This window comes from Corvus cornix, chromosome Z (genome assembly GCF_000738735.6).
Source record: "Corvus cornix cornix isolate S_Up_H32 chromosome Z, ASM73873v5, whole genome shotgun sequence".
Taxonomy (NCBI): Eukaryota; Metazoa; Chordata; class Aves; order Passeriformes; family Corvidae; genus Corvus; species Corvus cornix.
The window spans coordinates 4,103,609-4,118,416 of NC_046357.1; the positions used below are offsets into that span (position 1 = coordinate 4,103,609).

The 14,808-nt window shown below is 42.3% G+C and overlaps 1 long non-coding RNA gene across 1 annotated transcript in view; it reads right to left on the minus strand.

The window, feature by feature from the left end:
• The window catches only part of LOC109144044, a 34,881-nt gene extending 20,801 nt beyond the window's left edge, over positions 1–14,080 (minus strand). The window contains exon 1 of the long non-coding RNA XR_002044524.1: positions 13,153–14,080. This is a non-coding gene — a long non-coding RNA (uncharacterized LOC109144044). The remainder of the gene's footprint in view (positions 1–13,152) is intronic.
• Between the last annotated feature and the right edge of the window lie 728 nt (positions 14,081–14,808).

Sequence of the window (14,808 nt, forward strand, 5' to 3'; positions counted from 1 at the left end):
AGCTCCTGCACCAATTGCACACCACCCATCCAAAAGCCAAAGTCACCCTTGTTCACTTCTGAGCCAGCTGCTCTGGGAGCTCTCCCTGGCACCAAAGCCATCAGTCCTCACTGCTCCACGGACAACAACACAGCACTTGGAAGAAGGCAAGTCAGTCTGGGATATCAGCTATCTCAGCAGGAGCAGGAAACCCTCTACAGCTTGGGAGCGTTCCTTAGACCATGCTAATCCACAGAGGAAAATTTAGAAGGGATATTAAAAACACAGGGACAAACCCACAGCTGAGGTCTGTCCCACCCCACCTCTTCCTGCTCCCTCCCTTGTACTAGTAGCGCTGCAGGAGCAAAGCCGTTTGCAAAAAAATCCCAAATCACAGAACAATAAAGTGAGCTTTCAGCTGAACCAGGGTGACAATATGGAGGCACAGATAGTATGACAGGATCAGCCTGACACTTTTTCCGTGCTTTCCAGCTTTACAACCTGTTTCCTAGACAACTGCATTGTCGCCTTCACACTTTCTACCTCCGTGCACAGCCCCCTATTCAACATAAAGAAGCCAAAGTATTTGTAAGGAGGTGTACCATCTGCAGTGCTAGTTTCTGTAACATCTAGATTTAGTTTGGCAGTCTTACCCATTCCTTGCCAGCTGCAAACCTAAGTGGGTTTGACAAAATACAACCAGAACTCAGCAGCACAAATGAATACAGGGGAAAACAGAGGACTCACCACTGGCTTGTACAATTCTTGTTCCTAATATTCCTCCTATATTGTGTTGTGTCATCAAATAAACCAGATAATAGAAAAGCATTCAATCTCTATAATTACTTTTTATATACCTTTGACTCATAGAACATTGTTTTTAAAATCAAGACAATTTGAGAGAGAGAAATGTATATATGTGTCTCTATATATGACTCAACCAATTAAATGCTTCTTGCTCTGGCTCTAGGGAGCATAACAACAATTTCTTCAGCTTTAACCTTCAAGGCATTATTTGGTATGAGAAGCATTGTAAGAAAATAAAATTTTATCCAGGCAAAAGCGTTACAGATTGAAGAAGTAACCATGAATGAAAGTTACCACACATCATAAGAGGCAGTGAGAATAATTTGTATTTTAGAAAAAAATGAGGAGAAACCGCACTTACGCATATTTTGTGGCATCCCTGGAAAGTTTTGGTGCTAAATCCTGAGTCCTGCTGACCTAAACTGGTCTGTCACAAAGACAAATGTTCATGATTCAGCTTCCATACTTAAAAAAACCACAAGGTTTTACTCAGTGAGTTTTAAGTAGTTTAGGAAATGAACCCAGACAGAGATCACAAAGTTCGGATGACTATGTAAAATTCACCGCAACCATACTCTCTGGAAAAACAGGACTCAAATCCCAATACAATTTGCTATAACTAAAATTCTTTTTTTTTCTATCGTTACCCAGACACAACTTTAAATTTTCTCCTTTCTCCTATCCCACATTACCTAGAGCAACAGGACATGTATTACAGCTGGTGAGGGGTCAGTAGCTCTGACCGAGGAAGAGGTGACCTGTCCGGAGGGATGGTCCCAAAAGGAATTGCCTTCCCAAGGCCCGGTGTCTTCCCTCAGCTGCTGGCAGGAGGGCCCGTGCAGAAGCTGTCAGCTCTTTAGTGATTGTCAGCTCGTGATTTCAGCTCAGCTCTGCAGGGCAGCCTCCAGGCCAGACCAGAGAGAGATGAGAGGCTCGTGTTGCTGGTTCTGCATGAAGGTAGCTTTATTGTTGGCCCGTACACCTGGTGCGTACTCCGGCGAAGGGGAAGCTAGGGACGAGCCCTCTCTGCCCTCACTGGGACAGAAGGCTAGCTTTTATAGGGATACAGAGGGTGTCAGAGGGTAAAGGCCAATGGGTTACAAAGGATCTGCACAGGGTCTCCCAGAGGATTCTGGGTCTGTCTTTTCTCGCCATGAGTAAAAAGGTTAGCTGCCTTCCCAGGGAGTCCTGCTGGGGATTGTGCAATCTCAGCAGACATCCCCCCAGGGCAGTGGCTGGGCATACCCTACAGACATGTATAATTTTTATCTCCGTTTTAGTATCCTCTTTCTCACTTCAGAAACCCTACCCTACAGACAGAATATAGCATTGCATCGTAACTTCTTTTGCCTGTATTCATCTTTTACTATTTTATCAGCCCAGCTCAATTTTTACTCAATGTGAACATAAAGTTCAACAACAACAAAGCTGATTCTGGTTCCTTCAGACCTTGTATTGCCTTTTGAAATTTAGTGATCCCTGAAGTCCTTTAGTCAAAATGAGGCTATTTTGAAGCAGCATCATCAGCAGTAACTAAATTAATCTCAGAACATGATACAAACTATGCAGTCATTAACACCATTCCCTAGACACTGCAGATGATGAATAGGACTTTCCTGAGGTTTGATGACCAAAAATAGGACGAAGACCCGATTCATTAAGGCTCTATGCCTCCTGTTCTTACCTGCATAACATAAAAACATTCAGAACAAAGCAAAGACACAGAAAATGGTTTAGAAACTTGCAGAAAGCAAAGGCACAGAAAATGGTTTAGAAACTTGCAGAACTACCTCCGGCAAATAAATGCAATACTATAAAAATAGGAGTGTTCATAATAGGTAATTGAGGAACAGCTATGAACCTCCCACTCAACATATGCACAAACAGACACTGTGATAATTATAGAAAAGCTGCAAGTGGTAAGAAGACCAAAGTGTTTACAAAGTTTTTTAAAGGATTGACCCTTAAGAAGAATCATCCCATAAACAGGTGCTAGTGCACCACAAGAGCTGAACTTCCAAATCTCCAAAAACTGTCTTGTTCATCCTTTTTTAAGAATTATATGAATATACTGGCCCAAATAAATAACTGATGGCAAATTCCACCATCTCAAGTGCAATTTTCCATTGATACCTAATTTTTTTGCTTTTAAAAAGGGCATTTTATTTGTCTTGACTTTGTTCATAAGCACATTTAAACTCCAGCATTCCCACCAAAACACCACATCTTCTTTGTATCTACATGAATACTTTGAATTAAGCTTTGTCATCATTACACAGTCTTCTGCAACACCATCATATTGTCACTAAAAGCCTATAAAAAACCTCCCTGTTACTAGACATGAAAATCAGCTTTTGTTCACTGAAGAAGATTAAAACCCTTTTTGAAACCCTTGAAACCCTTCATGCCATTAGACCTGCCATCAGCATACAGATTACTTTTCTCATTTTTACAGTACAATGCCTTGAAAAGAAGAGGATTCAAAGCAAAGGAAACAGAAGAGAAAAAGAAATTAACATGAAGCAGCCAAAGTATAGTAAAGTTGCTGCAGAAATCTCTGTATGCTAACAGAAACTGGGGGGTTTTTTAAGCCTCATGTTTGGCTCAGCAATCAAATACATTTCATCAGTATGAGGTGAATGCCTTAAGGTTTGCGCAGGTTTCAGGGATGCTGACCCCAGGAAATCCCAGTTTCTGCATGAAAGAACCTCAGGTCAACTCAAAACACATTTGTGCTAATGAAGAGAAACTATCACCTTTGCATGTGATTTACTTATTTCACACTCTCCCTTTCTGGGGACCTAAAATGACTAATTCTGATGTAAGCACATCTACTCTAGGGGTATTTATACTTCACAAGACTCACCTCACTCTTTGTGCCTGTAATAAGAATTTAGCAGCTTCACAGGCAATTGCATACATGGAAACTATTCACACCTTTCAAAAGGCTGGCCAGATAAGTCATAGCCAAAAATCAAGTAAACTAAGACAATTCTTGTTTTAATACTGTTAAGCTTATGATGGAAAAAATATTATGCAAAGTAAAACTCTTTCCTGACAAGCCATGTACTGGTTCTAAATCTGTACAAATACACACACATTGTCCCAGGGTTCTGAGTCATGAGTCTCTGAAAATGAAAAACAACTCACTCTCCCTTGCAACAACCTTCTCTTCTCCCCAGTTGTCAGGAACTCCTGAGTGCAGGGGGTGGCAGGGGAAAAAGAACGCCTGACATCTTGGTCTAAAGTGCTTTGCCTAATGAACACCATCTCTCTGATTTGTGACAGCAGTAGACTTAACAGGGATCCAGCCTTCATCCAGGGTTTATCAACAAGGCCGTACAGAACAGATTCCCCCTGAACAGTGCAGACACTCCTGAATGTCCATTGTATTCTGTGGGATGCTACCTTCTATTTTCAGTTTATTGTTTTTAAGTACGTTTTCCAAAAACACATGCAGGTGGTGAAAAGCTTAGTTCACATTGCCTAATGTTTTTTCTGACACAAATATTTTTTCCAGAGAAACATGTCTCCTACTTCCACCCAACACAGCCCCTTATATTTACTTCAACTATATCACCAGAATTACCAGAAGCTTTGTTCTCAACCTAGTTATTGCCTCATTAAAGCTCAGAGGACTGACATTTGCAAGGAGCCTAAGCAAAGTGCTGAAATCTTCTTTTGAAAAACTCAGAGACACATTCTCATTGTGTGTAGAAATATCTTACACCATTATAGCAGACAGCTCAGTATCTCTAAGCCCGTTTTCATCATTTGTTTTCACACACTGTGTGCAAACAGGCCGTGCAAGTGAATGAGATGGGAAATCCTTGATGACAGGAATTAAAGATTAAAAATGAGATTTGTAAATATACTGAGGATTTTAAAAGTTACTATCAAGAACAACTGTCTATTCTTTGTATATTCTGTCCAAAGTTCTAGGATAAACAATGACCCTGCAGTAACTCAGACACTGGAGGAGACCTGGAGCAAGGGGAGTGATAGACTTAGTAATTTGTGTTTCATAGAATCATAGAATGGTCTGGGTTGGATGATGCTTTAAAGATCATATAATTCCAACACCCCTTCCATGGGCAGGGACATCTCCCACTAGACCAGGTTGCTCAAAGCCCCATCCAGCCTGGCTTTGAACACTGCCATGGATGGGGCATCCACAGCTTCTCTGGGCAACCTGTTCCAGCGCCTCACCACGCCTCCAGTAAGGAATTTTTTCATAATATCCAATCTAAGCCTGTCCTCTTTTAGTTGAAAGGATGCCTAGTCCTGTCACTGCCTGCCCCTATTAAAAGTCTCTTTGCAGCTTTTATTGTAGGCCACTTTAGGTACAGAAAGGCTGCTAGAAGGTCTCCCCAGAGCCTTTGTTTTTTCTCTGATTACGTGACTCATCCTACCTCAGGTAATACAATAGTGTTGCAAACATATGTATGCTACAGCATATATGTATAGCCATATCTCCACAGCCCTCCTCTCATTGCTCACAGCAGATGTTTGTATATATATTTGTTATATATTTACATATAACTCCAGTAAAAGGATATATGTGGAACTCACACAGTTCAGTCTTGAAAGAGAAACAAATTTAAAATTGAGTCTCATGCCATTTGTTTGAAATTAAAAACCCAAACTATGATACTTCATGTGAAACACAGAGCTTTCTTTTTGTCCCAAAATATCAATTCCTAAGGTAATTAAATCACTACAGAAAGAAAAGAAAAGAAACAACAAAAACCAAGCTGAAACAGTTGAACAATTGAAGTTATATCAGCTAGTACATCTGACCTTCTAAATAAAATCTAAAAAACCCCAAACCAAAACTAAACCAAGTACATATATTCTGCAATATAATTTGCATAATACTTGCCTTTTTCAAATATTAATTCCAGAAAAAGCAGTCGTTTTGATACTTACAGAGCCAAACCAAACCCCTACCCATGAAATCTTCATGAGACAGTTTTTCATTATGTACTTTTCCCCTATATGAAAAAATTACTAATTTATGACACAAAATATTAGATAGAGGAAAGTATGTATAGGCTTCTAATATTGATGCTTTTCAGAGACTGGTGATGTGTTTGTTTAATTAGCAGAACTTCCACTCTGCCAACAGCCTCTATATTACTGCAGAAGCACAACAGCAGTAGTGCAGTGGAACACATGATATGATGGATTGGTAATATTTGAGGTTAATGGAATTGTCCACATTCAGCTGTCGAGTTGAATAACGAGGCCTGGTAAAGCCTGCTAAGGTAAGCAAATCTGTAAGATTTATCCCCTTTCCTCCTTCCTGAACACCAAAGCAATAACCTCTCAGGTAAAATTTTTATTTTGTATTTGGAAAGATTCCACCTGAAAAAAGAGCATTTATCAGTTACAAGGACAGAAAACTACATTGTTCTGTTAGGGTGTGCATTCATCTGTTATGACAATTAATACAGGATTAGACCTTCTCCTTCTGTGTACTACCATTAAAAACTACTATTATCCCATTTATACTGCTTTTGTTCTTTTTTTCTTCAGGTCCCTCAGCAGAAAGCTTTGCTCAAGTGAGGCTCTCCTGCCACAAGAGAGGTTGTTCTCTGCTTATGCACAGTATCACCAGGCAAACAATATGCTTTCAGCAAATTGTACAGCATCTAGCTAAATCCAGGACAAATGTGTATGTCACCCCCTAAATCAGACACTCTCTCTGTAATTTACAGTCTGGTCAAAATTATAGCAATTTAAACAAAAGAGGAATTTGCCTTAGTACTTCTAGCTTTTTCAGTAGACATCATTAGTGCCACATCATTTAATAGCTCTTGAGTTAACACACTCCAGTTCATTTTTGCTTGTCAGTTTAATGTGATAAAAAGCAAAAATCGGATGAGAAGCAACTGAGTAAGCTGGGGTTGCTTATCCTGTAGAAGAGAAGGCTCAGGAAGGACCTTATTGCCCTCTACAACTGCCCGAAAGGTGGGCGTAGCCAGGTGGGGCTCTTCTCCCAGGTAGCAAAGTGGCAGGACAAAAGGAAATAGCCTCAAGTTGCACCAGGGGAGGTTTAGACTGGATATTTGGAAAAATTTCTTCACAGAAAGGGTTGTCAAGCATTGCCCAGGGAAGTGGTAGTGTCACTGTCCCTAGAAGTGTTCAAAAAACGTGTGGATGTGGCACATGGGGACATGGCTTGGTGGTGACACAATGGTGATATGGCTGGACTTGATGATCTTAGAGGCATTTTCCAACCTAAAGGATTCTATGATTCTATGAAAGCAAGAAGCATCATCAAATAAGAGTCTCATTGTTTTAGTTAGGCTATCTTTCTTGAACAGTAATGACCCTTACTATGAAGTATGACACACAGAAGACCGCAACATACTATTCCCAGGAACAGCTATGAGATCCAAGAAGAATCTGAGGCCAAAGAAAAAGATGAGGAGAGCAGCATTTCTGTCTGCTGTACAGCATCTAGCTAAATCCAGGACAATCACAGTGAGGGTGAACCACATGGTGCACTACTCTGCTTCTGCCTAGCCTGAGGCAGCAGTGCCCAACACATGCCTTTCTGAGAGCAGCAGCAATGAGTAAAATATTCAAAAAAAAAAGCTCCACACAGCACCGGTCTGAGTGAGCATGAAGCAGTGTTCTAATTCTCTGCCCTGTCCATCCAATCCATACTGCTTGTGTTTCTCCAGGAAGGGTGTCCTACCTTAGGAGCTGAGTCATGACTGCTCTTCACAAACCTCCCACTCATCTCAACACCTTCAAGCAGCCACTGTACAGAGCTGGTCTTCTAAATTTCAGTGTGCTTTCTGGGGAAAAGAAATAGATCCCGAACAGAATTGGGCAGATGAAAGGACTATACTACATGTTATCTGGACCCCTATGCCCTACAAGTGCAGGTCAATTGTGGACAAGTTAGACCCCTCAAGGTGCTTTTAACTGGGCTTTAGTGCTGTTGAGACACCCCTGAAACATTCAGGCTGCAGATTAAGAAGGCAGCAGGAATAGAAACACCCTAATTGCCATGCTGTTGACTGAACGTGGTTTGACAAAGTCTTATTAGCTCAAATATGGACTAATTTGAGCATAATTTATAAATTACTGGCTAATTTACGTAAGTATGGCTGCTGCATCAGTGCTGTGAGGAGCCAGAACAGCCCCTGTCTGAGCCTGTGCTAGCAGATCCAAACATGGTGTTCCTGGTCACCTTTCTTCTCTTGGGAATGCTGCATGCAACAGCACAAGGGTATCTGTAGCAAAGCCAGCTCTGGTGCAACAAAGATCATCAGTTTTGGCTCAAGCTAGAGCTGTGTTAATTCTTGCAGAGTCTGTTCATATGAACCAGGTTCTGGGAAAGCACAAAGCAGTGGAGGCTGTGTCCAACATGGACACAGAGATAGCAGAACTCCAGAAATCAAGCCCTAGAAGGACAGCACACTGAGCAGGCCTGCAGAAAAAAGAACAGCCAGCTTTGAGTTGGAGCCTTAACACCCTGCTAAAGCTCCACATGGTATAACCAACATTTCTGCACCATTTCTCACTATGTTCTCCAATAGTAATATTATCCATGCAGTAAACTACAATTATTCTGTTATATGGGCCACCTAAACAAGTTAATGGGAAAAAAATCAAATCCTCACAGCTCTTACCCCAAGAACACACAATTTGCCTATACCTGACCTACGCTTTGTACTTTCACATCATAAAGGACTGGAGAGGAAAGGATGCCCTGGGTTAGGTATCATTTGCCTCTAGTAGAGTACTTAAAAATTTCTTATAAGTAGGAGTGTATGTTAACTTATTAATGTCAGAGCCGTTCACTTTAAATTGTGTCTCTAGAGCCTTGACTAAAATGTATCCTATTTATGGGCACTACAGCTTATATTAGTTACTTTATCCAAATTTACTGCAAAATGAAGTTGAGTTAGAACTTCAATTTAATCTGAAGTTGCACACAAAGTCCCTTGTACTTGCCTGAACTTAAGATTGCTCAGGATTTTATTGCTGTAAGATTTTATTGACTTTGAAGTGCAAACATAACTGTGGGCAAAGGGAAATAATATAGATTTTAATATAATTTCTACCGAAAGAAGTGTTAAAGTAATAACTTCGAGCAAATTTAGTATTTGGTAGACTGACAACTCCAGAGATAAGATTACACAAAAAACCCCACTCTCTGAAGGGGAGGCAGATGTACTTCTGGGGTTTGTTTGTTTGTCTTTTCTTAATCATAACTTCAAAGTCACATTTTACATTGGTGATGCCTACAGTAAGGCTTTACATCTATATTTAGGGTGTGGAAAAATGATCAAGAACAATTGTGTTATTGCCACTTGGTGATTTACCACTGATTTGCTGCTGTTAAGCTCTGAAGATTCAGTCCTATGCATCTTTAGTATGAGTTCATGATGTTTTAAAACAATTCATTGTGTTTCTTATTTAAAACAGGAGGACAACTTACATCAATAGCATACCAGCTCTGCCATGATTTCTACTGCTACTCTAAAATATGGCTGCAAGCAATAAATAGCTTCTTTCTCCAAAGGAGAAGTTCTGGGAAACTTGAACGCCCCAGATGCAAACTTCAGGGGCCTATTTCACCAGGCAAGCTCTGAGAAATATAATAATCCTGGTAACAGTGATAGAAACACAGGTCAGTGCATGCACACTGAACAGATTATTACCCTGACACTGTTACCTGTGTTTTTCCTGTTTTCCATCCATTTGTGTTTATCACTTTCATAATTTAGTATCATTCACTTCTTATCGCTCATGTCAACATCTCTCATGTCAACTCTCATCACCTTTCTCTCTCCATTTCCACTACATTTTTTCTCCTCAACACACTTTTTCTATTCTTTTCCTCCCTAAGGCTGTCCATTTCTCTTCAGCTCCTACTTGAGGGAATCTTGTACTCACCCATTTTCTGTAAGCAGGCAGTTAAAAGTGTCCTACCCCAAAGCTATGCAGAGAAATCACATAGCAGACAATATAACCTGGTTGTGGTCAAACTCTGCTGAGTCACTCACACTAATGTGCAATTCAGACAAAATTAATCTGCATGAGTGACACTGTGAGGTCCATGCTATCATCCCAGTCTCCAGGCCAGGGAGAATTCTTTAAAAAATACAGTAAATACAAAGGCGCACCTGAAATCTAAGAACTGTAGAATTATAGAATGGCTTGGGTTGGAAGGGACATTAAGAATCATCCAGTTCCAACCCCCTTCCATGGGCAGTGACACCTTCCACTAGACCTGGTTACTGAAAGCTCCATCCAACCTGGCCTTGAACACTTCCAGGGATGGGGTATCCACAGTAGCAACCAGGTTGCTACTCTGAGCAACCTGGTTCATCACAGCAAAGAATTTCTTCCTAATATCTTATCTGAACCTACCCTTTTTTTGGTTTAAACATATTTTCCCTTGTCCTTTGACTACATGCCCATGTGTCTTGGGGTGACTGTATGATGTGTATCCCCTATCGCCGCTCTATGCCCAGACACGATTCCTGTGCCTTTCTGTGTCTTTAAAACTAGGTGTGAGAGAAAGAAAAAAAAAAGCCAGATGAACTTTTCAAAGCACTTTGTGCTCCAAGGACACAGAGATAGCTGCTGCTGCTGCTGCTGTCAGAGTGGAAAAAGCACCTTCTGGTTTTTCTCAGCTCTTGGCTCCTTTTCTCAGGAGAGAGACGGAGAGTTAAACTCCTTTGCTTTTCAGCTAGTCTGCAAGCTGAGGCAAGAAAGTTTTTTCCCTGGGACTTTTGCTTCTTCTTCTTCTCTTCTGAGCTGTTCAACAATATCAGAACACACTGGGAGACCCTACACCATTGGCCCAGAGGGGAGCTTACGCTGACCCAGCTCCAAAGAGGAGGAGAGAGACCACGCCCAAAGAAAGGACTCTAAAATCTTAGCAGGTTTCTCTCCACAGCGAGAGGTTTTATTATTTAGCATTATTATTCTTTTCCCGTGTGTCTGTTAAATAAATAGGTTTTTTCCATCACGTTCCTCCAAGAAAATTTTTTTTTCCTGAACCTGGTGGGGGAGGGCTGGCTGTAACCTGCCTTCTATCCAAGGATGTTCAAATTTGGATATTCCTCCAAATTTGTCTCAAACCAAGACACCATGTAAAATGTCTCTCTCCATCTCTCCTGTAGGTTTCCTTCAGATACTGGAAATCTCCAATTAGGTCATCCTGAAGACTTCTCCTTTCCTGGCTAAACAATCCCAATTCTTTCCTCATAGAAGAGACGTTCCATCCCTCTCATCAACTTGGTAGCCTCCCCTCTGGACTTGCTTTAGCAGTTCCATGTCCTTCCTGTGCTGGGACCCCAGGGCTGGATGCAGCACTGCAGGTGGGGTCTCAGCAGAGCAGAGCAGAGGGGCAGAATCCCCTCCCTGGCCCTGCTGGCTGCGCTGCTTTGGATGCAGCCCAGGACACGTTTGGCTCTCTGGGCTGTGAGTGCCCATGGCTGGGTCACGTCCAGCCTCTCACCCACCAGCACCCCCAAGTCCTCTCAGGGATGTTCTCAACCTGTTCATCCCCAGCCTAGATTGATACCAAGGTTTGCTTTGACCTGGTGCAGCACCAGCACTTGGTCTTGTTAAACCTCATGAGGTTCCCATGAGCCACTTCTCCAGCTTGTCCAGGTCCCTCTGGATGGCATCCCATCCTTCAGGAATGTCAACTGTACCACTCAGCTTGGGGCCATCTGCAAATCTGCTGAGGGTGCACTTGACCCCTCTATGCCATTAATGGAGATGTTAAATAACACTGGTCCCAATACGAACCTCTGACTGTCACCACTTGTCCCGGATGTCCATTGGGACTTTGAGCAGTTGGCCACTACCCACTGGATATGACCATCCAATGAATTCCTTATCCACCAAACAGTCCACCTATTGAATTCATCTCTCTCCAACTTAGAGAGAAGGATGTTGTGGAAGACTGTGTCAAAGGCTTTACAGAAGTCCAGATAAATGACATCCATAGCCCTCCCCTTTTCCACTGATGTGGAAAAGTCACTCCATCATAGAAGGGCATTGGGTTGGTCAGGGAGGACTTGCCCTTGGTGAAGCTAAGCTGGATGTCCTGGATCACCTCTTGATTTAAGGCATGTTTCCATGTACGTTAGCGCAGCTTCCAGGAAGATCTGTTCCATGATCTTCCCAGGCACAGAGGTGAGGCTGACAGGTTGGTAGGTCCCAAGGTCCTTTCTACCCTTTTCTAGGATTGGTACCATGTTTCCCTTTTTCCAGTCACCTGGGACTTCATCTGACTGCCATCACTATCTTCTTCAAGTGCCAGCTGAAGCAAACACAGAACACTTCTGAAAGCCTGAGAAAATAAATCTTCTCAATTTCTACCTACCAGTTCAAAGTCTCCCAAGATTTAGGGCCAGCAGAATTCTTGAATGCCACTGGGTTTTATTTAGTTGCAGCTTCTGACTAAGTTGCTTATTCTATATGTCTGTAAAGGTAATGCAACATACTAACAATGGCCTAAGAAATACACATTGAAGGTAACTCTGTTTAAGAAAAAAAAGGCTTTTGAATATGGTAAATAGAATAGGAAAATGCCTAACATAGTGGTCAGTTAGGAGCAGTGTCCTGGTATTTTTCACAATAAATAGTAAAGGAGGTTAAAAATAAAATATAAAAATAGAACAGCCTCTGATATGGTCTGCTAGGTCCAAGTGTTCTGTACCACTCTGATGTTATTTTGAAACAGTGAAGAAGTGACTCAACACAGTAAAACCGGTAAGTTTCTAAAGCCAGTTTCTGTCACCATTTTCCTATTTACAAACTGATTTTACGTGAAGTGCAAATTAAGATAATTCCACTCAATGCCTGTGGGCAATAAGACATTAAAGACTTCATTATGTCTTTGGTGCTTAATTCAGACTTACATGCCTATATATTAAAACAAGAGCCTTGAACTCCAGATATCGTGCTATCATGAAAAACAGTCAACATCCTCATCTCAAATTAAGGTAAATGTCTTCCTTGCTGTTTTACAAATGGTCCAAGCCAACATTGCTGGTTTTTCTTGTAATACAATATGTACATGGCTGGGAATTTGCGATGCTTCCAAACTAATTCAGGATTCATCTGTCTCCAGTTGTGCAAGTTTACGTAAAAAAATGGGACAAAATGGTTCTGTCCTTCATTCTTCAATCTCAGGGCAGATTTTGTGAGCAAATTCAACCTTAAACATTACAAGACTGGATCACTTATTGCACAACTAATTTGCCAGCTGTAGGTCTCAAGGCAGAAAGTCTCTTCAAATTCTGCCTTTCTCCAAATTAGCCCTCCCTTTACAGGAAACCAAAATAAACACAATCTCATCCTTCCCAAAGAGATCCTCACCTCCTTCTGGTCTTGCTCCTGACATATCCTCTTTGTGAAGGTTCAGATATTTCTACTTCCTCATGACAGAGTACCTGTAAGACCTCTCCAGTCTGTGGAAATCCATATCCTCTTCTTATTATGGGTCCATCCAGTCTCCAGTTCTCTGTTCTAGCCCATGAACAATCCTGTTTCTTTTCCACACCAAGTAACATTAGGATCCACTGAGTTTCACCATTTTATCTTCCTTGAGAGAATTTTTCCCGCAAACCAACTCCACAGAAAGAGACTGTCAAATCTTGAGGGATCTTAGCAGTAAATAGAAATACTCAACAAGAGACATGAAGAAAAGGGAGCTGAATTCCTCTCACGGATGCTCACTGACAGCACAAGAGGCAGTAGACAAAAACTGAAATGTGAAATTTCATTTGAACACAAGATATGAGGGTGGTCAAAGAGGCTGCCCAGCAGGCTGTGGAGATCTCATCTGTGGACATACTCAAGAGGCAACTGGACATGGCTCTGGGCAAGCTGCTGCAGCTGACCCTCTTGAGCAGGAGGGTAAACTAGATGACCTCATGAGAATATTCCAACCAGGATGATTCTGTGAAATCTCATTTCCAGCTGTGTGAGCTTGTTCGAATGCTCTCCCTCAACAACGGGACTCTCTAGATTTACATTTCACCAGCCCCAAGCAAAACATGACACACAAGGGCTGACTGAACCATCTGTCATGAGGCAGATCAGCATTTGCCAGCACTACACTTCATCCACCTTTATGTTGCTACTTGCGTTGGTTTTGCATGGCCTGTTTTTTGGTAGCAGGGGAGCCACAGAGGTGGCTTCTGTGAGAAGCTGCTGGAAGCTTCCACTGTGTCCAGGAGAGCCAATCCCTGATGGTTCTGAAGATGGACGTCCTGCTGGCCAAGCCTGGGCCAATTAGAGATGATGGTAACACCTGTGTGATAACATATTTAAGAAGAAATTAAAACAGAAGTAGTTTTTGCACAATTTTTATTCCATCCAGAGAAGAGGAGGTGAGAACATGTGAGGGAAAACAACATGGAGACACCAAGGTCAGTGAAGAAGGAGGGGGAGGAGATGCTCCAGGCGCCGGAGCCCAGGTTCCTCTGCAGGCCGTGGTGCAGACCATGGTGAAGCCGCTGTGCCCCTGCAGCCCATGGGTCCATGGGGAATGCAGAGATCCACCTGCAGCCTGTGGGGGACGTGCCCCTGCCGGAGCAGGTGGATGCCTGGAGGTGGCTGTGATCCAGTGGGAGACCCAGTGGAGAGAGGGCCCTTGCTTCCAGGCTGGAGCAGCCTGTCCTTGCAGGACTGCACCCCGTGGAAAGAGTGACCCATGCTGCAGCAGTTTTGGGAGGACTGTGCTCGTGAGATTGGGGCCATGCTGGAGAAGTTCAGGGAGAACTGTCTCCTGTGGGAGGGACCCCACAGTGTCACAGGGGAAGGACTCCTCTCCCTGAGAAGCGGAAGAAAATCTCGGGTGATGAACTGACCAAACCCCCATGCCCTGTCGTTGGAAAGGAGGGAGGGGATGGGGGAAGAAAAGGTGTCTTTAAGGGCTTATTTTACATCTATTTATCCTCTTCTGAATTTTTATTAATAAACTCACTTTGTATCTCTAAGTTGAGCCTGTTTTGCCCTTGGAGTGTTTTC